Source organism: Oncorhynchus keta, chromosome 22 (assembly GCF_023373465.1).
Source record: "Oncorhynchus keta strain PuntledgeMale-10-30-2019 chromosome 22, Oket_V2, whole genome shotgun sequence".
In the NCBI taxonomy this organism is placed as follows: domain Eukaryota; kingdom Metazoa; phylum Chordata; class Actinopteri; order Salmoniformes; family Salmonidae; genus Oncorhynchus; species Oncorhynchus keta.
The window spans coordinates 10,436,919-10,461,638 of NC_068442.1; the positions used below are offsets into that span (position 1 = coordinate 10,436,919).

At 42.8% G+C, this 24,720-nt stretch overlaps 1 pseudogene; it reads left to right on the forward strand.

Moving 5' to 3' along the window:
• The first annotated feature begins 14,883 nt into the window (after positions 1 to 14,883).
• Positions 14,884 to 15,360, forward strand: LOC118400740 (ras-related protein Rab-1A-like; annotated as a pseudogene).
• Positions 15,361 to 24,720: the final 9,360 nt, after the last annotated feature.

The following is a 24,720-nucleotide window of genomic DNA, read 5'->3' on the forward strand; positions in this document are numbered from 1 at the left end:
TGAAGTTGCTACCAGAGGCAGTTTGGAACTCGGTAGTGAGTGTTGCAACAGACGATTCTTACACACTATGTGATTCAACAGTCTCGTTCTATGAGCTTGTGTGGCCTACCACTTCGCGGCTGAGCCGTTGTTACTCCTAGACATTTGCACTTCACAATAACAGCACTTACTGTTGACCGGGGAAGCTCTAGCAGGGCAAAAATGTGACTCACTGACTTGTTGAAATCCTATGAAGATGCCACATTGGAAGTCCCTGAGCTCTTCAGTAACGCCCACTGTCTACTGCCAATGTTTGTCTATGGAGATTGCATTGCTGTGTAAAAAATTCAAATTCAAATTCACTCATTTGAAGGGGTGTCCACATACGTTTGTATAAATCGTGTAGGTGCCTGTTGCGAGGCATTAGACAACCTCCCTGGTCTTTGGTTGAATCTGATTGAGAATCACTGCTCGACTGAGGGACAGTACAGACACGGCAATTGGTACAGAGATGAGGTAGTCATTCAAAAATTATGTTAAAAACTATTGCACACACAGTGAGTGAGTCCATGCAACTTATGTAACTTTTTAAGAACATTTTTACCTCTGAACTTAAATAAACACAACATTGTCAACGATTTTACTGAGTTAGTGTAAATTAATTAATTATGCCCTAATCTACACTATCAGTCAGGTTTGGACACCTTATCATTCAAGGGTTTTTATTTATTTTGACTATTTTCTACACTGTAGAATAATAATGAAGACATCAAAACTATGAAATAGCACATATGGAATAATGTAGTAACCCAAAAAATATATATATTTGAGATTTTTCAAAGTAGCCACCCTTTGCCTTGATGACCGATTTGCACTCTTCGCATTCTCTCAACCAGCTTCATGAGGTAGTCACCTGGAATGCTTTTCCAACAGTCTTGAAGGAGTTCCCACATATGCTGAGCACTTCTTGGTCAAATAGCCCATACAATGCCTGGAGGTGTATTGGGTCCTTGTCCTGTTGAAAAACAAATGATAGTCCCACTAAGCACAAACCAGATGAGATGGGATGACGTATCGCTGCAGAATTCTGTGGTAGCCATGCTGGTTAAGTGTGCCTTGAATTCTAAATAAATCACTGACAGTGTCACCAGCAAAGCACCATCACACCACATCCCTGCTTCAAGATGGGAGCCACACATGCAGAGATCATCCTTTCACCTACTCTGGGGCCCCACAAAGACACGGCAATTGAAATCAATAATGTCAAATTTGGACTCATCAGACCAAAGGACAGATTCCCACCGGTCTAATGTCCATTGCTCGTGTTTCTTGGCTCAAGCAAGTCTCTGCATCTTATTGGTGTCCTTTAGTAGTGACTTCTTTGCAGCAATTTGACCATGAAGGCCTGATTCCCGCAGTCTCTGAACAGTTGATGTTGAGATGTGTCTGTTACTTGAAGTCTGAAGCATTTATTTGGGCTGCAATCTGAGGTTCAGTTAACTCTAATGAATTTAGCAGAGGTAACTCTGGGTCTTCCTTTCCTGTGGCGGTCCTCATGAGAGCCAGCTTTATCATAGCGCTTGATGGTTGTTGCGACTGCACTTTCAAGGTTCTTGACATTTTCCGGATTGACTGACCTTCATGTTTTAAAGTGATGATGGACTGTCGTTTCTCTTTACTTATTTTAGTTGTTCTTGCCATAATATAGACTTGGTCTTTTACCAAATAGGGCTATCTTCTGTATACCACCCCTACCTTGTCACAACACAACTTATTGGCTCAAACACATCAAATCAAAATCAAATTTTATTTGTCACATACACATGGTTAGTGTAATGCTCCGGGTGTCGTGGGTGTGGAGTCAAATGCAGGAGACAGAGTTCAATGCTGTGCGTCTTTTAATAGCACCAACGCACCATTAGGGTGCTCACAAAAGTTACGTTCCCAACCACAGGGAATCAAAAATGTACAATGGAAAAAATCACGACCAGGCACTAACACGTACCTCTACAACAGAGCCGAAGGTTACATTGAAATAATCCCGCACAACAACCAGGCAGGCCGGCTGTCTAATAAAGACAAACTAATTAAACATGAACAGGTGCTACCAATCAACATAAAAGGAGGGGGAGGAAAAACAATCAGTGGCAGCTAATAGGCCGGTGACGACGACCGCCGAGCGCGACCCACCCGGGAAGGGGAAACACCCTCGGTCGGACTCGTGACAGTAAGCAGATGTTAATGCGAGTGTAGCGAAATGCTTGTGCTTCTAGTTCCGACAATGCAGTAATAACCAACAAGTAATCTAACTAACAATTCCAAAACTACTGTCCTATACACAGTGTACGGGGATAAAGAATATGTACATAAAGATATATGAATGAGTGATGGTACAGAGCAGCATAGGCAAGATACAGTAGATGGAATCAAGTACAGTATATACATATGAGATGAGTATGTAAACAAAGTGGCATAGTTAAAGTGGCTAGTGATACATGTATTACGTATGCATATGAGATGAATAATGTAGGGTATGTAACATTATATAAGGTAGCATTGTTTAAAGTGGCTAGTGATATATTTACATAATTTCTCATCAATTCCCATTATTAAAGTGGCTGGAGTTGAGTCAGTGTCAGTGTCAGTGTGTTGGCAGCAGCCACTCAATGTTAGTGGTGGCTGTTTAATAGTCTGATGGCCATGAGATAGAAGCTGTTTTTCAGTCTCTCGGTCCCAGCTTTGATGCACCTGTACTGACCTCGCCTTCTGGATGATAGCAGGGTGAACAGGCAGTGGCTCGGGTGGTTGTTGTCCTTGATGATCTTTATGGCCTTCCTGTAACATCGGGTGGTGTAGGTGTCCTGGAGGGCAGGTAGTTTGCCCCCGGTGATGCGTTGTGCAGACCTCACTACCCTCTGGAGAGCCTTAGGGTTGTGGGCGGAGCAGTTGCCGTACCAGGCGGTGATACAGCCCGCCAGGATGCTCTCGATTGTGCATCTGTAGAAGTTTGTGAGTGCTTTTGGTGACAAGCCAAATTTCTTCAGCCTCCTGAGGTTGAAAAGGCGCTGCTGCGCCTTCTTCACGATGCTGTCTGTGTGAGTGGACCAATTCAGTTTGTCTGTGATGTGTATGCCAAGGAACTTAAAACTTGCTACCATCTCCACTACTGTTCCATCGATGTGAATAGGGGGGTGTTCCCTCTGCTGTTTCCTGAAGTCCACAATCATCTCCTTAGTTTTGTTGACGTTGAGTGTGAGGTTATTTTCCTGACACCACACTCCGAGGGCCCTCACCTCTTCCCTGTAGGCCGTCTCATCGTTGTTGGTAATCAAGCCTACCACTGTTGTGTCGTCCGCAAACTTGATGATTGAGTTGGAGGCGTGCGTGGCCACGCAGTCGTGGGTGAACAGGGAGTACAGGAGAGGGCTCAGAACGCACCCTTGTGGGGCCCCAGTGTTGAGGATCAGCGGGGTGGAGATGTTGTTGCCTACCCTCACCACCTGGGGGGCGGCCCGTCAGGAAGTCCAGTACCCAGTTGCACAGGGCGGGGTTGAGACCCAGGGTCTCGAGCTTGATGACGAGCTTGGAGGGTACTATGGTGTTGAATGCCGAGCTGTAGTCGATGAACAGCATTCTCACATAGCTATTCCTCTGGGTTAGGGCAGTGTGCAGTGTGGTTGAGATTGCATCGTCTGTGGACATAGTTGGGCGGTAAGCAAATTGGAGTGGGTCTAGGGTGTCAGGTAGGGTGGAGGTGATATGGTCTTTGACTAGTCTCTCAAAGCACTTCATGATGACGGAACAGGCACACCTGTTAATTGAAATGCATTCCAGGTGACTACCACATGAAGCTGGTTAAGAGAATTCAGTGTGTGCAAAGCTGTCATCAAGGAAAATGGTGGCTACTTTGAAGAATCTAAAATCAAAAACATATTTTGATTTGTTTAACATGTTTTTGGATACTACATGATCCCATATGTGTTATTTCATAGTTTTGATGTCTTCACTATGATTTTACAATGTAAAAACAAAGAAACCCTTGAATGAGTCGGTGTCCAAATTTTTGACTGGCACTATATATATATAGCCCATTGGGGAGATGCAACAGTGAGATAAATATATTTTCGACCCCCTTTTTCGATCTTGTCTCTTCGCTGCAACTCCCCAATGGGCTCGGGAGGCGAAGGTGGCGTACCCGAACGTTCAACACCGTTCAACTGACGACCAAGGTCATCCTGCAGGCGCTAGAGCGCGATGAGCCAAGCTGGGCCAATTGTGCGCTGCCCTATGGAACTCCCGATCACAGCCGGTCGTGACACAGCCCGGGAACAGGTCTGTAGTGACACCTCTAGCACTGCGATGCAGTATCTTAGACCACTATGCCACACAGGAGGCCCGTGTTTATATTTTTAGTCAGTATATTTAGGCTTGTCATAACAAAGGGGATGAATACTTATTGATTCAAGACATTTCAGCTTTTCGTTTTGAATTAATTGGTAAAAATGTCTAAACATAATTCCACTTTGGCCTTGTGGGTTATTGTGTGTTGGCCAGTGACAAAAAGGCTCAATTTATTCCATTTTAAATTCAGGCTGTAGCACAACAAAATGTGGACAAAGTCTAGGGTTGTGAATACTTTCCGACGCCACTGTATCATTGTAAGCTTAGATACACAGATACGGGCTATATCTAAACAATAGTTGTAGTTGGTGCTTTCAAAGTTGGTTATATTATATATCATTTAAAATGTAATTTCATGACCTTTCAAAAACACTCGTCAAACAAAGATTAAAATGTATCAAGGTTTCATTTTTTAAATGCAATTTATACAGGTAAATATTTGTACCCTAGTGGTCAAAGGTCAAGGTTATTTTTTACCTGAACATTCCAAAAATGTGTCTGATAGCTGTGAATTAAGCTTTCCAGTGATATATGATTAAAGCGTATACGTGAGCAATAACTTGTTGTATACTGACATAGTTTGTCACAGGGTAAAGTCCCTATGGGGCAAATTAATGGGGTGGAGGATGAAAGAAAGAGCGATAACACAGAGAAAGCTGCCATTTCTACACTGCTATCACACATTTACCAACTCTATGGAGCTAGACCTTCAAGAAAATCACTATGAGACATCGTCGGCACAAGTGAGCCCGACAGCCCCTCTGGCGCATGGACTAATAGATGCCTTACTGGTCAAAGAAAGCTCTGCAGGAGCATTGCTCCTATGTGTCCTTTGTGCTATATGGCAACCAAGACCATGGATACATCTATGTCTATGTAAGGGAAGGGAAAGTCATAAAGCAGACTGGAACAGGTAGTAGGCAGCATGGACATCAGTGTTCATTTACTCTGTTCACCTGTCTCTCCAACTGAGGAATGGAATGACAGGTCGCCCTTAACCCACACTCAGCCAATTGCTCTCGTAGCATGGAAATGATAACTAAGTACAGGGCATGGTACTGTCGGCAAGGTGTGCGAGTTCATCAATAAGTTGAGGTACTACATGTTGCGCGAGCGGGAACCGTTGCAACCCCCATCATGCGACACTAGTCATATGACAGTGAAAATAAATGACTTTGTGCCTTCCAGGTCCCATTATCTCATTCCAAATCAAATGGGCCACAGATGTTTTCAGGGAAAGAGATATCGCACTTCTTTTTGTCATGTTGTCAGATTGGCCAATCAATAAATTCTAAATTGCAGTACCCATTGCTCAAGTTTACTCCGTGTCAAGTCCTTCACTCGAAGGAGTCGTGTTAGCATCGACGAGTCATTTCCCACAGAGATGTCACTTGAGAGGGAGCATTACTGAGAGGGAGCAAAGAGCAAGTGTCTGCGGGGGGAAAAAATAGACTCAAAAAATAACTTTTCCATAAAAGCCCCTCTGATCTGCTTTTCTTTTCTCTCAGATGGTTGGGGTTTATTTTTGGTCTCAATGTTTCTACTAGATATTTCCTTTGTACTTTATAGAATGATTGGGATCCAGAGTTTGGATCTCTGTGAGCTGAGGTTTTCTTGTTCTGCCTACTCAGTACATCCCCCTGGTATGTCTTTGTTTGACAAAGGGAAGGAAGTGCTGCATTACAAGGTGGAGGCTAGTTCATAGCCAGCTTTGGCTCTACTCTGACCCACAGGCAATGGATGGACTGACAGTGACAAGCTAAGGAGGAAGGTATGCTGTAAGCCACAGAAGGGGGATGAAAGCAGATCATAGAACGAAGAAGTCAGTTTGGCATGAGTCTTGTAAGAAGTGACTAAAAAGGTGACTAGGTCAGTTTTACAGATATATTGATATGATCATAATAAGATCTATCATAGCTAATGTGGAGCTGACCATTGTGTGAAGTGCCCTTAAACATGTTTGCCATGTATGTAAATTACAGTTTTCAGTACACCTTGTAGTTTCCTGAAGTCATTCAAGGTAAAGCATCTGTTCCAAAAGCTTTCAAAAATCATTCAAGAATAAAATACCCTTTGGCCGACCTCAGATACAAAAGCTTTTCTCTCTGCAATGCAAAGGAACTGTCTAGAACAAAAAGTCTATAGATGGATTTCAGCACTAGTTGCTTTCAAGGGGACATTTTCCCATTACTACAATACAAAAGCCTGCTGTGACATGTCTGCTTTCATTTAAGTTTCTCTGTGAAGTATAATGCACTGAATGCATTGGCTGCAGGAAATAGTTGTTCTATAGAGTAAATATATTGGTATACAGATGACTTACAGTGGGGCAAAAGAGTATTTAGTCAGCCACCAATTGTGCAAGTTCTCTCACTTACAAACATGAGAGAGGCCTGTAATTTTCATCATAGGTACACTTCAACTATGACAGACAAAATGAGAGAAAAAAATCCTGAAAATCACATTGTAGGATTTTTAATGTCATGAACTGTACCTATGATGAAAATTACAGGCCTCATCTTTTTAAGTGGGAGAACTTGCACAATTGGTGGCTGACTAAATACTTTTTTGCCCCACTGTATATCACAGTTTCAGAGTTTTCCCCATCTACTGACTGACAGGAGAACCAGGAGATAAGAGGGCTGTACTGTATGTAGTATGTACAGTGTGATTCATAAGTATTCAATCCCCATTATGTTTCTTTACATTTTATTGTGTTAAAGTGGCATCAAAATGGATTTAAATGCTCTAATGTCAAAGTGGAAGAAAAATGCTAAAAACGGTAATATACAGTTACATACATCTTAGCCAACTACATTTCAACTCTGTTTCACAATTCCTGACATTTAATCCTAGTAAAAATTCCCTGCCTTAGGTCAGTTAGGATCACCACTTTATTTTAAGAATGTGAAATGTCAGAATAATAGTAGAGAGAATAATTTATTTCAGCTTTTATTTATTTCATCACATTCCCAGTGGGTCAGAAGTTTATATGCACTCAATTAGTATTTGGTCGCATTGCCTTTAAATTGTTTAACTTGGGTCAAATCGGGTAGCCTTCCACAAGCTTCCCACAATAAGTTGGGTGAATTTTGGCCCATTCCTCCTGACAGAGCTGGTGTAACTTTGAGCCTCGTGCTTCAGTGCTTACTTGTTGCGGAAACTGACCCACTATGCTGGTTACTTTCTGCATCCTAAACATTCCCAGTGTCTGATATAAAGCAAAGTGAAGCAGGTGTTTCACTAGTATTTTGCCTGTGCTTAACTTCACCCCGTTTATTTGTATCCTGAAAAACTCCCATCTTTGCCAATGTCAAGCATACCCATACCATGATGAAGGGGCAAATCCAACACAAACACAACACTTTGCATTTAGGCCAAAAGGTGTACTCCTTTGCCATTTTTTTTATTTATTTTCACTATGTAATTTATGTCAATATTTTGGAGTCACTACAATGTTGATCCATCCTCAATTTTCTCCCATCACAGCCATTGAACTCCATAGCTGTTTTAAAATCACCAATGGCCTCATGGTGACGTCCCTGAGCAGTTTCCTTCCTGTCCTGCAGCTCAGTTCAGAGGGACAACTGTATCTTTGATGTGGCTGGGTGGTTTAATACATCATACACAGCATAATTATTAACTTGACCATACCAAAAGGAAAATTCAATGTCTGATTTTGTTATTGTTACCCATCTACAAATCACTGCCCTTTATGAGGCGCCGACAGAGATGGCCGCCTCGCTTCGCGTTCCTAGGAAACTATGCAGTTTTTTTTTTTTTTACGTGTTATTTCTTACATTAGTACCCCAGGTCATCTTAGGTTTCATTACATACAGTCGAGAAGAACTACTGAATATAAGATCAGCGTCAACTCACCATCAGTACGACCAAGAATATGTTTTCCGCGACGCGGATCCAGTGTTCTGCCTTACAAACAGGTCAACGGAATTGATTCCATGCAGCGACCCCAAAAAACGACTTCGTAAAAGAGGGAAACGTAGCGGTCTTCTGGTCAGACTCCGGACACTGGCACATCGAGCACCACTCCCTAGCATTCTTCTTGCCAATGTCCAGTCTCTTGACAACAAGGTTGATGAAATCCGAGCAAGGGTAGCATTCCAGAGGGACATCAGAGACTGTAACGTTCTCTGCTTCACGGAAACATGGCTCACTGGAGAGACGCAATCCGGGGCGGTGCAGCCAACGGGTTTCTCCACGCATCGCGCTGACAGAAACAAACATCTTTCTGGTAAGAAGAGTGGCGGGGGCGTATGCCTCATGACTAACGAGACATGGTGTGATGAAAGAAACATACAGGAACTCAAATCCTTCTGTTCACCCGATTTAGAATTCCTCACAATCAAATGTAGACCGCATTATCTACCAAGAGAATTCTCTTCAATTATAATCACAGCCGTATATATCCCCCCCCCCAAGCAGACACATCGATGGCTCTGAACAAACTTTATTTAACTCTTTGCAAACTGGAAACCATTTATCCGGAGGCTGCATTCATTGTAGCTGGGGATTTTAACAAAGCTAATCTGAAAACAAGACTCACAAAATTTTATCAGCATATCGATTGCGCAACCAGGGGTGGTAAAACCTTGGATCATTGTTACTCTAACTTCCACGACGCATATAAGGCCCTGCCCCGCCCCCCTTTCGGAAAAGCTGACCACGACTCCATTTTGTTGATCCCTGCCTACAGACAGAAACTTAAACAAGAGGCTCCCACGCTGAGGTCTGTCCAACGCTGGTCCGACCAAGCTGACTCCACACTCCAAGACTGCTTCCATCACGTGGACTGGGACATGTTTCGTATTGCGTCAGATAAAAATATTGACGAATACGCTGATTCGGTGTGCGAGTTCATTAGAACGTGCGTTGAAGATGTCGTTCCCATAGCAACGATAAAAACATTCCCTAACCAGAAACCGTGGATTGATGGCAGCATTCGTGTGAAACTGAAAGCGCGAACCACTGCTTTTAATCAGGGCAAGGTGTCTGGTAACATGACCGAATATAAACAATGCAGCTATTCCCTCCGCAAGGCTATTAAACAAGCTAAGCGTCAGTACAGAGACAAAGTAGAAGCTCAATTCAACAGCTCAGACACAAGAGGCATGTAGGAGGGTCTACATTCAATCGCGGACTACAAGAAGAAACCCAGCCCAGTCACGGACCAGGATGTCTTGCTCCCAGGCAGACTAAATAATTTTTTTGCCCGCTTTGAGGACAATACAGTGCCACTGACACGGCCTGCAACGAAAACATGCGGTCTCTCCTTCACTGCAGCCGAGGTGAGTAAGACATTTAAACGTGTTAACCCTCGCAGGGCTGCAGGCCCAGACGGCATCCCCAGCCGCGCCCTCAGAGCATGCGCAGACCAGCTGGCCGGTGTGTTTACGGACATATTCAATCAATCCCTATACCAGTCTGCTGTTCCCACATGCTTCAAGAGGGCCACTATTGTTCCTGTTCCCAAGAAAGCTAAGGTAACTGAGCTAAACGACTACCGCCCCGTAGCACTCACTTCCGTCATCATGAAGTACTTTGAGAGACTAGTCAAGGACCATATCACCTCCACCCTACCTGACACCCTAGACCCACTCCAATTTGCTTACCGCCCAAATAGGTCCACAGACGATGCAATCTCAACCACACTGCCCTAACCCACCTGGACAAGAGGAATACCTATGTGAGAATGCTGTTCATCGACTACAGCTCGGCATTCAACACCATAGTACCCTCCAAGCTCGTCATCAAGCTCGAGACCCTGGGTCTCGACCCCGCCCTGTGCAACTGGGTACTGGACTTCCTGACGGGCCGCCCCCAGGTGGTGAGGGTAGGCAACAACATCTCCTCCCCGCTGATCCTCAACACGGGGGCCCTACAAGGGTGCGTTCTGAGCCCTCTCCTGTACTCCCTGTTCACCCACGACTGCGTGGCCACGCACGCCTCCAACTCAATCATCAAGTTTGCGGACGACACAACAGTGGTAGGCTTGATTACCAACAACGACGAGACGGCCTACAGGGAGGAGGTGAGGGCCCTCGGAGTGTGGTGTCAGGAAAATAACCTCACACTCAACGTCAACAAAACTAAGGAGATGATTGTGGACTTCAGGAAACAGCAGAGGGAACACCCCCTATCCACATCGATGGAACAGTAGTGGAGAGGGTAGCAAGTAAGTTCCTCAGTTTTAAGTTCACTGACAGCATACACATCACAGACAATCTGAATTGGTCCACTCACACTGACAGCGTCGTGAAGAAGGCGCAGCAGCGCCTCTTCAACCTCAGGAGGCTGAAGAAATTTGGCTTGTCACCAAAAGCACTCACAAACTTCTACAGATGCACAATCGAGAGCATCCTGGCGGGCTGTATCACCGCCTGGTAAGGCAACTGCTCCGCCCTCAACCGTAAGGCTCTCCAGAGGGTAGTGAGGTCTGCACAACGCATCACCGGGGGCAAACTACCTGCCCTCCAGGACACCTACACCACACGATGTTACAGGAAGGCCATAAAGATCATCAAGGACATCAACCACCCGAGCCACTGCCTGTTCACCCCGCTATCATCCAGAAGGCGAGGTCAGTACAGGTGCATCAAAGCTGGGACCGAGAGACTGAAAAACAGCTTCTATCTCAAGGCCATCAGACTGTTAAACAGCCACCACTAACATTGAGTGGCTGCTGCCAACACACTGACATTGACACTGACCCAACTCCAGCCACTTTAATAATGGGAATTGATGGGAAATGATGTAAATATATTACTAGCCACTTTAAACAATGCTACCTTATATAATGTTACTTACCCTACATTATTCATCTCATATGCATACGTATATACTGTACTCTATATCATCGACTGCATCCTTATGTAATACATGTATCACTAGCCACTTTAACTATGCCACTTTGTTTACTTTGTCTACATACTCATCTCATATGTATATACTGTACTCGATACCATCTGTATGTATACTGTATGCTGCCCTGTACCATCACTCATTCATATATCCTTATGTACATACTCTTTATCCCCTTACACTGTGTATAAGACAGTAGTTTTGGAATTGTTAGTTAGATTACTTGTTGGTTATCACTGCATTGTCGGAACTAGAAGCACAAGCATTTCGCTACACTCGCATTAACATCTGCTAACCATGTGTATGTGACAAATAAAATTTGATTTGATTTGAAAAGCTCCCTGGTCTTTGTAGATTCATTTGTGCTTGAAATTCAATACTTGACTGAGGTATGTATGGGGGACAGAGGAAGGGAGTAGCTCATAATAAAATAATGTCAACACCATTATTTCAGAGTCCATGTAACTTGTGATTTCTTAAGCCAAATGTAACGCGTTAACTAATTTAGGCTGGCACAAAGGGGGTGTTATGTTTTTGTTATTTAATTTGTAGAATTTTCTTTTCACTTTGACATTATGGAGTTTTGTTTAGATCAATTACAATACAATCTATTTCAATCCCATTTTGTAACTCTACAAAATGTGACAATTCCAAGATGGTGTATAGTTAACATACTCACTTGCTGTTATGATGTGCTGTCAACTCGATTCATAATCGGGCAAGTACCACGCACGCACACACAACCAAGATTTAAATGATATATGTTTTATTGGAAGCCCTGTGGTTCTCCATTAAGGAGTATTCCTAGAGTGCAATATAATGAAGAAATGGTGTGTTCTCTGCAAAATACTGTGCAGTTGATGAGGATAAACACCACCTACAGTGCACCGAGCCATGAGTCACAGGGTACTGCTTCACAGCCTGAGACACCTGAAAATCAAACAAAATGGTCGTCATCAAAGCCTACATGATCATCGATGTCCACCGGCTGCACGAAAGGGATCAATCTCTGCTTGTTTGACAACACCAAAGTGGAAAGTGATGAGATGTGGTGAAGCTGCGGTGGACAGACTGGACTGCATCTGTGGTTTGTTGTCTTGTAGTCTACTCAATTGTTATTAGACCAGGGTCACAATGAGCTGCTCCTGCTGGGGTAGTGACACTCCCCAGCTAGCACGTAACGTTCTGAGAACCATATGTTCCATTTCAGTCAACTTCGGTACAACATACTATGGGGAGTCACACTCTCCTGACTTCGGTAGAAGGAGCTACAATCACGCCTGAAAAGGCAAATGATGAACGTGTGGCTTGGATTAATTCCTTCAATTATTCCGAGGAACAATTCACGTTATGAAAACAAACCATTGGCACACGAGATCGTTACGTTGCGCCAACTAAACTGTCCCTTAGTGGTAAAGCGTGCTCACCCCCTGGATGTTGTGGGCTGAATTTTGTATGGTACTCATAAATTTCTTAATCACAAACTATGAGCTATTCTTAAATTGCTTGACCTGGCTCTAGCAATTAGTTAGATGGCTATCAAATTGTATTTGAAATGCACACCTATTAAGACGAGGTGCTGGCTAGCGGAGTAGAAAACTTGAAAATAAAAGAGAGCCGCACACTCTAGGAGCTCAGATGCAAAAATGTAATTACCAACGTTTCGACAGCCAAGCTGTCTTCATCAGGGTATAATCACAAACACTGCGGGATGACTCGTTTATATAGTGTCAAAAGACACAGGTGTCTGTAATCATGGCCAAGAGTGGCCTAATATCATTGGTTAATAATCAAATATTAAAATGTCATACAAAGAACAGCATACAAACAACAAATGGATAGCATACGATTATAGATGAATTTGACTACACAAGTTTACAAACAATTACAATGGCAAAGTCACAATAATCACAAGAATGGCTTCAGATCAAGGTCTTTAAATTAAAGATCGAGGCAGCCTCTAGTTTTAACAATAATTTATCAAGGTCACCCCCTCTCCTAGGGAGGCAGAGACGAAATCGAGTGGCCTGCCTCCAAGAAGTGGGCCGCAACTGGATAAGTAAAGTTTTTACACCTAATGGTGCTACGATGCTCTGAGATACGTAATTTTAATTCCTTACATGCTGACTAGACCGGACACGTCGCAAAATGAATGTAGGAATCCATATTATTCAATGACGAGCGTCTGCGATGCCAAGGGCTAAAATAGAATTCCTTTCTATTTCTGACGCAGATCGCGCTGAAAGTCCTGCCTCTCCCATCTCCTTATTGGTTTATAGAAGCAGGTATCCTCGTGCCATCTCCTCATTGGTTATACTCACGTGGGTGATTGAAAGACTAACTGTTTTGCCAGTAGTCGTGGTAACACTATGAAAGTTTAGATGCCAATCACCATATAAATTCAAAGCTGAAAAAGCCTGGAAGGAGGAGAGATTACTAGAAACGATTCGGTTGGCCGTTTTATGTGTGGATTAATTGGTGGAGTAGAGGAGCTTGTGCATTTCAGGTAAAATAACAACTCAATGTTTATATCCCAGGACAAATTAGCTAGCTAAATAGGACAAATTAGCTAGCAAGTGCAAGCTAACTAGCTAAATTGCCATACTTGTTTAATGCTTTTTGACCTGTCCCCAAATTAATGTAATTGGTTCAGAGGTTGTTTTGATATTTTAACCTGCATGTCGTGATCGCGTTTGGTGTAGGGGGACAAAATGAATTTAACCACGATAGTGCACGTGCACAGCCGGTTTGGGTTCCGTGTTAGTGATGTGGACACAGAGGAACTTGAAGCTTTCGACCCGCTCTACTACAGCCCGTCAATGTGGATTGGATCATGCTGAAGGGAACTTGGCGTTATAACTACTGTCCCTGTTTAGCCACGTGTCATCTGTTCATGGGCTCTGTGAAGAGCAGTATTGAATTGAAGGAATTCATCAGTCTCACGCTTATCGCCTGTGAAAGGGGGGGCTTCCAGCGAGACACGGATTTCATTGGCCTTGTCAGGCATGTTGTAGACATTCAACCAAAGTTGCGAGAGTGCGACTCCCAATAGTATGTTGTACCTCGTTTTCCTCCTCCAGGGAATAGTAGTTATAACGCCATGTTTCTTAGAGCTTGGGTGACAGCAGGATTGTCCTATGGTTATTTTGCATACTACCTTCCCACAACTTTCTGAGAATGGTACAGGATAGTTGCTTTGCTTTGGAACATTCTTTGGAACTTGACAACAACCAAAAAACTTGACAAGTTCAAACATGGTTCAATTTCGGTAATTTTCTAGGAACATTTTTGACATTGGGAATATTCTCATAGTTAAGAGAACGTTAAACAACATTCTTCTGTGGAAATGTCAGTACTTCAGCATAATGTTTCCTACAGGTTTCCTCATGGTTCTATATAGTCATGTTCTTCAGTTGTTCCAACAACAAAGAGTTACTATTTCCTGGTTGGTACTGGAAGCCATTTTAAGTTTCAGACAATTAGCCTGGTTTTAGAGGAGTACCTTGCCAGCAAGTTAACTTAGCTTGCTACTTTTTTAATCAAAGGAATTAGCTAAGTACTTAGATTTTTCAGAGCAAGAAGGGATTTACTTTGATGAATCCATTATGAATCCTGATTGATTATTTCAAGCTGCTCCTAATCGGTGACTCTGGCATTGGAAAGTCATGTCTTCTATTCCGATTCGCAGATGACACATGCACAATCGGAGTAATACGAACTACAGAATTAGACAGAAACACCATTCAACTTCAAATCTGGGACACAGCTGGGCAGGAGAGGTTTCGCACTATCACATCCAGCTACTACAGAGGAGCCCACAGCATCATTGTAGTCTAGACCAGGAATCCTTCAACAATGTCAAGCAGTGGCTATGCCAGTGAAAATGTCAAAAAGGTGGGGAACAAGTGTGACTTAGCCACAAAGAAAGTGGAGGAGTTTGCAGACTCCCTGGACATCCTGTTCTTGGAAACGAGTGCCAAGAGCGCCACCAATGTGGAGCAGGCCTTCATGACCATGGTTGCTGAGATCAAGAAGAGGATAGGCCACGTACTCAAGATCCAGAGTACGCCTGTCAAACCTGCCTCGGGGGGCTGCAGCTGAGAGAGAACCCCACCAACACCTCTACCCCCACCTCAAGCACCCGCCTCTGGCCTGTCAGCCCCCTCCACTTGGCCCCATTCGCCACCTACCTAGCCTAACAGAAACCGAGAGGGTGGAAAGTCTGAGGGATTGTGTGTGAGGAGAAACAAAATGAAGTTGCCTGAATTTGCACTGCAGCCGCACTACCCAAAAAATAAATAATTATCTCCCCTCCCTTATTGCTCTGGTAATTGATGATTAGTAGTTCCATCTAGGCCATCTGTTTGCAGTCAGATCGACTGCTCCTCACTGGTCCCCTCCTAGAGGCTTTACCCCACACCCTTCCCTGGACCTCCTCAGAGACAACTGATTTTGTTTGCTCTCTCCTGCCCGCACTTAAATGCCCCCTCTGTGTACAGGTTTATGAGAATGTGTGTGTGTATCTCACTGCATTCCTACTTCAGGGATGGTATTTGTGGTCAAATTCAATTATGTTTTCTTTTCTTCTGTCCCTCTTTTTTTTCTCTTTACTTTCCTTTCCTGTTGGTTTCATATAATATTTTTACCGGCATGTCTCTTTAAGGTGTTTATTCACTCATATGTGTGTCAGCCAACTGCACAAGTCTCAGTCTTGCGAAAAAGGACTGAAAAATATATATACAGTACAAGTGGGAATTTCAGTACTTCAGCATAACGTTTCCTAAAGGTTTCCTCATGGTTCTATTTCAAGTCATGTTTTGAAATTGTTCAGAGTACACAAACAAAACTTTTGTAACTTTTTCAGAGAAAGTTAAACATATACATTCCATTCTCATCATCAACAAAACTCTCTATCCTCTATGTGTTAAGTGGGTTCAGGTGTGCTGCCCACTAATTGGCCACACCTGATCTTAATGAGCGCTTGTTTCCTTTGAAATGGGGTCTGTTTGAATAGACTAAAATGAACAGATTTGTATGCATAAAAACATGGCATGCAAGCTCTATCCTGGACTAATTCCCTAGATAGAGAATGAACGATTAGTGTTTCTATGATTAATGCCTAAGTAAATTAATATAAATGTGTTCGGTGCTTGGAGTTCTAAAAAATTTAACTGAGTGGTCTTACTGCTGGCAATGTAATAAGAATCCTCCCATGAAGGTCATAAATCATGCGCTATGATTATAGTCAGAGTATGCAATGTAGGTCAAGTCACCAAAAGTGAAAACATTTAGTATGCATGGAAAGGATACACAACCTGATGGTCATTGTAAAGCAATGCATTTCCTTCTCCATCCACATGACCTTGTTTGCATCCTTCACATGAGCCGTTGAATGGCATTCAATGAATGGCACCGGAGGGGATGGCCGCCGTATTACGAGCTCCTGGACAATTGTGCTAGTTTGTGTGGTTTATTTTTTGCGCAATTGTAATATATATATATTTTTTTACATAATGTTTGTGCCATCGTTTCAAAAGAGCCTCTGGACATCAGAACACCGATTACTCTCCTCGAACTGGATAAGGAGTTTTTCTTTAATGAGTCGGACGCAAAGGATATACTGCTCCTCCAGGACAAGATACAAATCGCTGTCATTCGTATGAAGAGGAGACGCAGTTACCGAGGTCGAAGAGCCTGGTGCTTGGCAAGACCGCGTCGGTGAGTGGATAATCCGCCTTTACCCCCGTTCTACTGGTGAACGTGAGAATAAACTGGATGAGCTCCTTTCGAGATCATCCTATCAATGGGACATTAATAACTGTAATATCCTATGTTTCACTGAGTCGTGGCTGAACAAGGACATAGATAATATACAGTTAGCTGGGTTTTCCATGCATCGGCAAGACCGAACAGCAGCCTCCGGTTAGACCGGAGGGGTGGTGTGTGTCTTTGTCAATAACAGCTGGTGGGCGATCTATAATATATAAGAAGACTCAAGGTTTTGCTTGCTGGAGTTACAGTATTTCATGATAAGCTTGTCGACCACACTATTTACCAAGAGTTCATCTATATTCTTTGTAGCTGTCTATTTATTTATTCTGCTATGCCCTCCGACGAACCATGAAACAGGCAAAGTGTCAATACAGGACTAAGATTGAAATCTACTACACCAACTGACACTAGTCAGATTTGGCAGGGCTTGCAAGTTATCACAGATTACAAAGGGAAACTCAGCTGCGAGCTGCCCAGTGATGCAAGCCGACCAGATGAGCTACAGTGCCTTGCGAAAGTATTCGGCCCCCTTGAACATTGCGACCTTTTGCCACATTTCAGGCTTCAAACATAAAGATATAAAACTGTATTTTTTTGTGAAGAATCAACAACAAGTGGGACACAATCATGAAGTGGAACGACATTTATTGGATATTTCAAACTTTTTTAACAAATCAAAAACTGAAATCGGGCACAGGGCCAGATGGATTACCGAGACACGTACTCCGAGCATGCATTGACCAGCTGGCAAGTGTCTTCACTGACATTTTCAACCTCCTGACCCAGTCTGTAATACCTACATGTTTCAAGCAGACCACCATAGTCCCTGTTAGGGATGGGTATTACTACTCTTACTGATACTCTTACCGATACTGCTTATCGATCTGGTACTTTAACGGTATTCTTATCCGTTCTTTTTGTTGTTGTTTTTACAAAGAAAAACTCAAATTAAGAACAGAATTAACATTGCTTTATTTTATGAAATGTAAAACAAATCAAATTTACAGCAAAAGAAACAGCAATTTTTTTAACAAATCACTATAGACTTATGTTGTGGTGATGGAAATGTAAATAACATTTCCTGCAAAATAAAATAGTTGTGTAGAGCAAAACGGGTGGAGCATGCACGTAGGCTGCAAAAGGTCTAGCAGTTCTTCTGGAGAAAGATCAACATATTTGCCTTCTCTGCCAGAAGTCGGAACCTCTCCTGGCTTATTGTGTTCCCTGCAGTCAAATACCATCTCGCTAGGGGTGGAGGGTTGAGCACAGAGGTAGCTTGTTGCAATGTTTGTGAGGGGCACTCTTCTCCCACATCACAGGATCTTTAGCCATGGGGATGGGAGGCAGGCCTTTATAGAGCTCGACCTCTGGGTCAACACACTCGCTGAGGGTGAGGGACGAGGTGTCCTGTTGGATCGTCAACCTCAACTCTCTGTCCTCCTCTGAGAACAGCTCTTCCAAGGCACTCCTTGTCTTGTACAATGGAGGGACTGTCTCCTCCATTTCCTCTCCTTCAGACTCCTCCTCCTGCTACTGGTGCGCTGTGTCTGTCTGCTCCAGCTCCTCTGACAGCCCTGGTGTTGCTCCTGTTACATTGGCCGCAACAGTTGCCTTCCTCAGCCTGTCCCAGGTGGTGTCACTCACCGGCCTCTCTATAAATCTGGGTCCGTTGTGGCCTCATGCAGGATGGCTTGAATGTCCTCATCCTGATAGCGCTCAGAGGTTCTCCCACACCTTCTCTTTGATGGTTGCCACAAACGTATCTTCATGCTTCACAGTGAAGTGCTCTTCCAGTTTGTGTAGGATGGGTATGATCTGTCCACAGGTGGCATTCTTTTCACATGACACACAGTGTGGATGTATAGAGGATTCTCATGAGCTGGACAAACTCCTCAGCCTTTATGGAAGTTCTTGTCCTTCAGACGGTCCAGGTTGTCCTTGGCCATTGCTTTTCGCAGTTGTGGGTCCAAGGCTGCTGCTTGGATCGCTGGATACTCTCTATCATTAGAGTGAGTTCTGATATTGACATCAAGGATGAGTGAGTGTTGCGGAAGGCCTGAAACAACAACAACAACCCATTACAGCACACTTGAATATTGAATTAGATTGTTAAATGTGTGAATTTCTAAATAATACTTTAATAGATTGAACTGGCTTCTTACCAAGGAGCTTCTGCTTTTCCTTCAAGACTGTTTTGGACATCAAGGATCTCTTGAACCACACGACTACTGCTCTGATTCGGGCTGCCCATTTATGAATGGAAGTAATTTTGTCGATTTTCTGCGCTGCCAGATTCAATGTGGTAGGGCACCACAATGCCTATTCCCCCTCAGGAGGCTGAAAAGACTTGGCATGGGACCTCAGATCTTCAAATTTCTGCAGCTGCACCATCTGGTTGGCTTAACCTGTTGCATTACCTCATGGTATGGCAACCGCTTGGCATTTGACCATAAGGCGATACAGAGGGTAGTGCGTACGGCCAAGTACTTCACTGGGGCCGAGCTTCCTGTCATCCAGGACTTCTATACCAGGCTGGTATAGGCCTGAAATTTGTCAGAAAGGCCCTGAAAATTGTCCAACTCCAGTCAGACTGTTCTCACTGCTACGGGTACTCTGCATTGTTGGTTAAGGGCTCACGAGTAAGCATTTTATGGTAAAGTCTTCCTACACCTGTTGTATTCGACGCATGTGGCATTTGATTTCATCACTCACTCGTTTACAATAGGAAAAGTGAATTGGAAAAGAAGTTTGAAGTTTCTTCACCTGTCTGTGTCTTATTTCAATTTACAACCGTGATAACTTGAAAGGCCTGAGTACTATATATACTATATTAAGAGGCTTGAAAATACTTTTAACGATTTTTGCCCAGGTACTCACTATCCAATCCAGACGCAACTGGTTTCAAGTGGTCTTGTGATCTGCTACTGCTATCTAGTGGACGAACTGGGAATCAGACAGGGGATAATAAGGTCAATGGATAGGTAGACTTCAGCTTTCTCATCATATGTATATCCTTTCTGTAAGAGGAAAAATATTCCTGTAAGACAAAGTATTATGTTGCACAAGCCCTGCACTTTTAAAATGGAAAGACCTTTATCAGAATTCCACAATTACCTTTCTAACAGTACTAATCATGTGTTTGTAGGACTTATAGGTACTTTGAGGACAGTATACAAATTTATGCATTGTTTAGAAAATGCCACCAGAGGGTGTCAGAGTTGAACAGTTTAACCCAAAATAAGCTAGATGTGTTAACATTAACATTCCCAGAACAGGCAAAGTTTTCACTTCTGTTCAGAACATTCAAAAAAACGTTCAGTTTAGGGCCTCCCGAGTGGCGCAGCGGTCTAAGGCACTGCATCGTTGTGCTAGAGGCATCACTAAAGACCCAGGTTGGTTCCCAGGCTGTGTCCCATAGGGCAGTGCACAATTGGCCCAGCGCTGTCCGGGTTAGAGGAGGGTTTGGCCAGGGAAGCTTTACTTGGCTCATTGCACTCTAGCGACTCCTTGTGGCAGGCTGAGTGCCTGCAGGCTGACACCGGTCTTCAGTTGAACAGTGTTTCCTTCAACATATTGGTGCGGCTGCTTCCAGGTTAAGCAGGCAGGTGTTAAGAAGCAGTTTGGTGAGTCATGTTTTGGAGGAAGCACCACTCGACCTTCGCCTCCGAGCCGATTGGGGAGTTGCATCGATGAGACAAGATCAAAATTAGGGAGAAAAAGGGGGTAAAATACCAACAATAAAAAAAACATTTTGTTTTTTACCAGTTAGGAAACGTATGGCGTCCTTCCCACAACCAACATGAAACCAAAAATATATGTTCCAAGGTACCAAATGTGATTGCTGGGTCACTGTTCAATGGACTGTTGCCTCAGAGTCCATCTTCCTCCCACTGTCTGGGAGTACACAGATAAACATCCTGAGAAGATTGGTTATTATTCCCCAACTACATCAGCTCACCTCGGTGAGACCAAGACAAACAAAAGTAACTTCGATTTACATGTAAGTCATTTAGCAGACGCTCTTATCCAGAGCGACTTACAAATTGGTGCATTCACCTTATGACATCCAGTAGAATAGTCACTTTACAATAGTGCATCTCAATCTTAAAGGGGGGTGAGAAGGATTACTTATCCTATCCTAGGTATTCCTTAAAGAGGTGGGGTTTCAGGTGTCTCCGGAAGGTGGTGATTGACTCCGCTGTCCTGGCGTCGTGAGGGAGTTTGTTCCACCATTGGGGGGCCAGAGCAGCGAACAGTTTTGACTGGGCTGAGCGGGAACTGTACTTCCTCAGTGGTAGGGAGGCGAGCAGGCCAGAGGTGGATGAACGCAGTGCCCTTGTTTGGGTGTAGGGCCTGATCAGAGCCTGGAGGTACTGAGGTGCCGTTCCCCTCACAGCTCCGTAGGCAAGCACCATGGTCTTGTAGCGGATGCGAGCTTCAACTGGAAGCCAGATTTTGAAAAAGTAATTGATCACTCTGAACTACATGAGCACTGAGCAGACGTTAGTGTGCTGCAACATTGAATTTGTAATGCATGTGTTCAAACAATATCAGGCTGTTCAAGATTAAAATGGACCAGTGACTGTGGTTAGTATTTGGCTAGGAGTAGTGAATGATTCATAATCCTAACCATAAGGACTTTCATATCATTTGTGGGGGTATTGTTTGTCTGGCAGTATCCTGGATCAAACAGCAGCCATTTGTTGTAATTTGATGTCTCATAACTTTCTATATTAGTGTATTGATTCCAAAAAATATCTATGGGAAAATGCATGTGTTTATCTATAACAGGCTGTCAAGTGGGACAAATACTTTACTTGTGAATCTGTTGATTCACTTCTGAACTTGTTGGGAAAGCCAAGCTTTAGCAAGATGTAATTGTCTAATTTTACTTGTACAGAAACGGTCTTTGAGTAATGTGTTCTGTGTGTAATCGCTGCAGGGGGTAAATGTGTGACAAAGATGAGCATTGACATCCCATTCAGTTTTGGGTAAAGTACAGAATCAAAACCGCATCCTCCATCTCTGTAGGGGGGCGTTCAGATAATGATCATACACATGTTGTATGTCCATGGACTTTCAGAGAGAATGAGACTAAAGTATTGCATAAAGTATAAGCTGGCAGTGAACCAACAAGTTTTCCTGGGAGGTTTTAAGGCTCTGAGAACAGAAATGACAGGTCATTTTAATGTAACTAAATAAACATTTTAGAACATTCTCTAAATGTTGTGAACATTTAGTTATGGTCATTATTGAAAGTTTTCTTAATTGTTCTTAGTGTTGAGGTTTTTCAATAACTTAACTTTCACTGAATTTAATTAGGCAAGTCAGTTAACAAATTCTTATTTTCAATGATGCCTTGTTCAGGGGTAGAACAGATTTTTACCTTGTCAGCTCAGGGATTTGATCTTGCAACCTTTCGGTTACAAGTCTACCGCTCTAACCACTAGGCTACTTGCCGCCCCTCTGAATGTTTCAGTAAGACTTTGAATAGCACCTCCAGAGCACCTTTACTCTGATAAGCTGGCTTTGTTTTCTTGGAAATGGATCATACGGTATAAATTGATTTACATGACATGTGAATTGAAGCCCAAGTTTAAAAAAATCTCTGAGCCAGACCACATACCCTCTCGGCAATGTCTGTGCACTTAAACGGGGGCTGAATTTCCTGATTTAGCCACGGTTTCAAGTCTCCTCATTAGGAAATGTGACTGAATGAGATTTTGGCCTTGGAGGCGTGCTTTGATGTGGGTGTCGTTTGTGTGTGTTCAAACGTGGGAAGCGTTTATACTTTCACTCTGCCAAAACAGTACACAATTACAATACAGTCACACACCCTTCTAGATAACTTGAAATAGTCTAACCAGGTCTAGTGTCTGGAAATAGCCTAGCCTGGACTAGCTAGTAAGCTAGACAACTTATTTTGGCAATTAGCTTCAGCCAGCCAGTGTGCGACCGTGGAAAAGTCGGTTTGACTTTGGACTGTGGGGCTAGTGGTGACCGTCAAAACATTACACAATGTAAATTGATTATGTCTCATTAAAGCTGCAATATGTAACATTTTGGCTGACCCAAAATATGTCTAAGAAGCAGTAGACCTCTTCTATGTGCGCTATTTCTATGCTACCCGTTCTTAAGTTCAGTTTACTACTTTTACGGTTTTGTACACCAGATTCAAACAGCTGAAAATACAATACGTTTTGTTATCGAAAATATATTTCACAGCGGTTTAGATGGCACAATGATTCTCAACACTATACTTGCATGTTTTGTCAAAATGAAATTAGGTGAATTATTCCAATTTGAGCAAATATTGGTGAGATTTCTGCATAGTGCATCTTTAAATGCTTTCAATATGTGTATATGCATTTGTAGATGGTTTGAGGTTAAGTCATTGAAATTTGGATCTATGGACATTTTATTACCATGTAGATTGTGTCATTTTACTGATGGTCCCTAACAAGCCCTATAAGTATATCAAATATACTTTTATATTGACAAGATGGTCAACTGACCATTAACAATGGAAATCCATGTCCTCAAAGATGGAAGGCAGGCGAGGAGGCGAGCTCAAGTGAGACCATTCTAGCTAATGAGTGGGCAGATACGCGTGTGAACAACAGGCATAACTCCGATATAAAATCGTTGTTTTTTCGAAGTTGCTGAAATGATACGTGTCCACGTACAGTACCAGTCATGTCTGGACACCTACTCATTCAAGAGAATGCCAAGAGTGTGCAAAGCTGTCATTTTTTTTTTTTTTTATGTTATTTCACCTTTATTTCACCAGGTAGAACAAGTTCTCATTTACAACTGCGACCCACTCATCAAGTGGCTACGTTGAACTTTGTTGTTGGTTACTACATGATTCCATACGTGTTATTTCATAGTTTTGATATCTTCACTATTCTTTTAAAATGTAGAATACAGTAAAAATAAATAAATACCCTAAATTGAGTAGGTTTGTCCAAACTCTGGACTGGTACGAGATAGATATGGTCACATGATCTCGATTGTCAGGGCTTTGAGCAGGCCTACACCTTGCCATCTACTGGACAGGTTGTGGTACTACTTCTACACTGTCATAGGGAAACAGAAATGAGTAAATTGCATAAAAGGTACAAGGATAAATTACCTTTATATCACGAAGTACACACATTTGACACTTCTCAATATAACTGACCACATACAATGCAATCAATTTAACATAATGAACCTATGGTTTTCAGACATAAGAACATTTGAAATGCCTTGCTTGTAGTGCCTTTCACCTTTGTAAATCCACCCTTCTGCCTGCTCAAGATTATCCATATTTTCATAAAAACCATAAACTATCCTAAATCACCTTCTGAAAAACATGAAAGACATTTAATCCTGATTTTAAAGTCTTACTTGTCTCCTTTTCACTTAATTTCTCATGATTTACTTAAAAGGCCAAGTGCAGTGAAACTTGACATTCCTGTGTTTTATGAAGTTGGAATAATACTGTGAAATTTTGAAAATGATAATGCCCTTTTAGTGCAAGAGCCCGTTTTGTTGGGATTGAGTTAAATTAAGCGTGCCAAACCTCTGCCAATAACATTCCCCACTCAGAAGTTTTTTTTTCTTTTTTTTCTACCATTTTAATTTAAAACAATCAGTAAGGTACTTAATTGTAACCCAGAAATTGATGTTAAGATAAAAACGGCT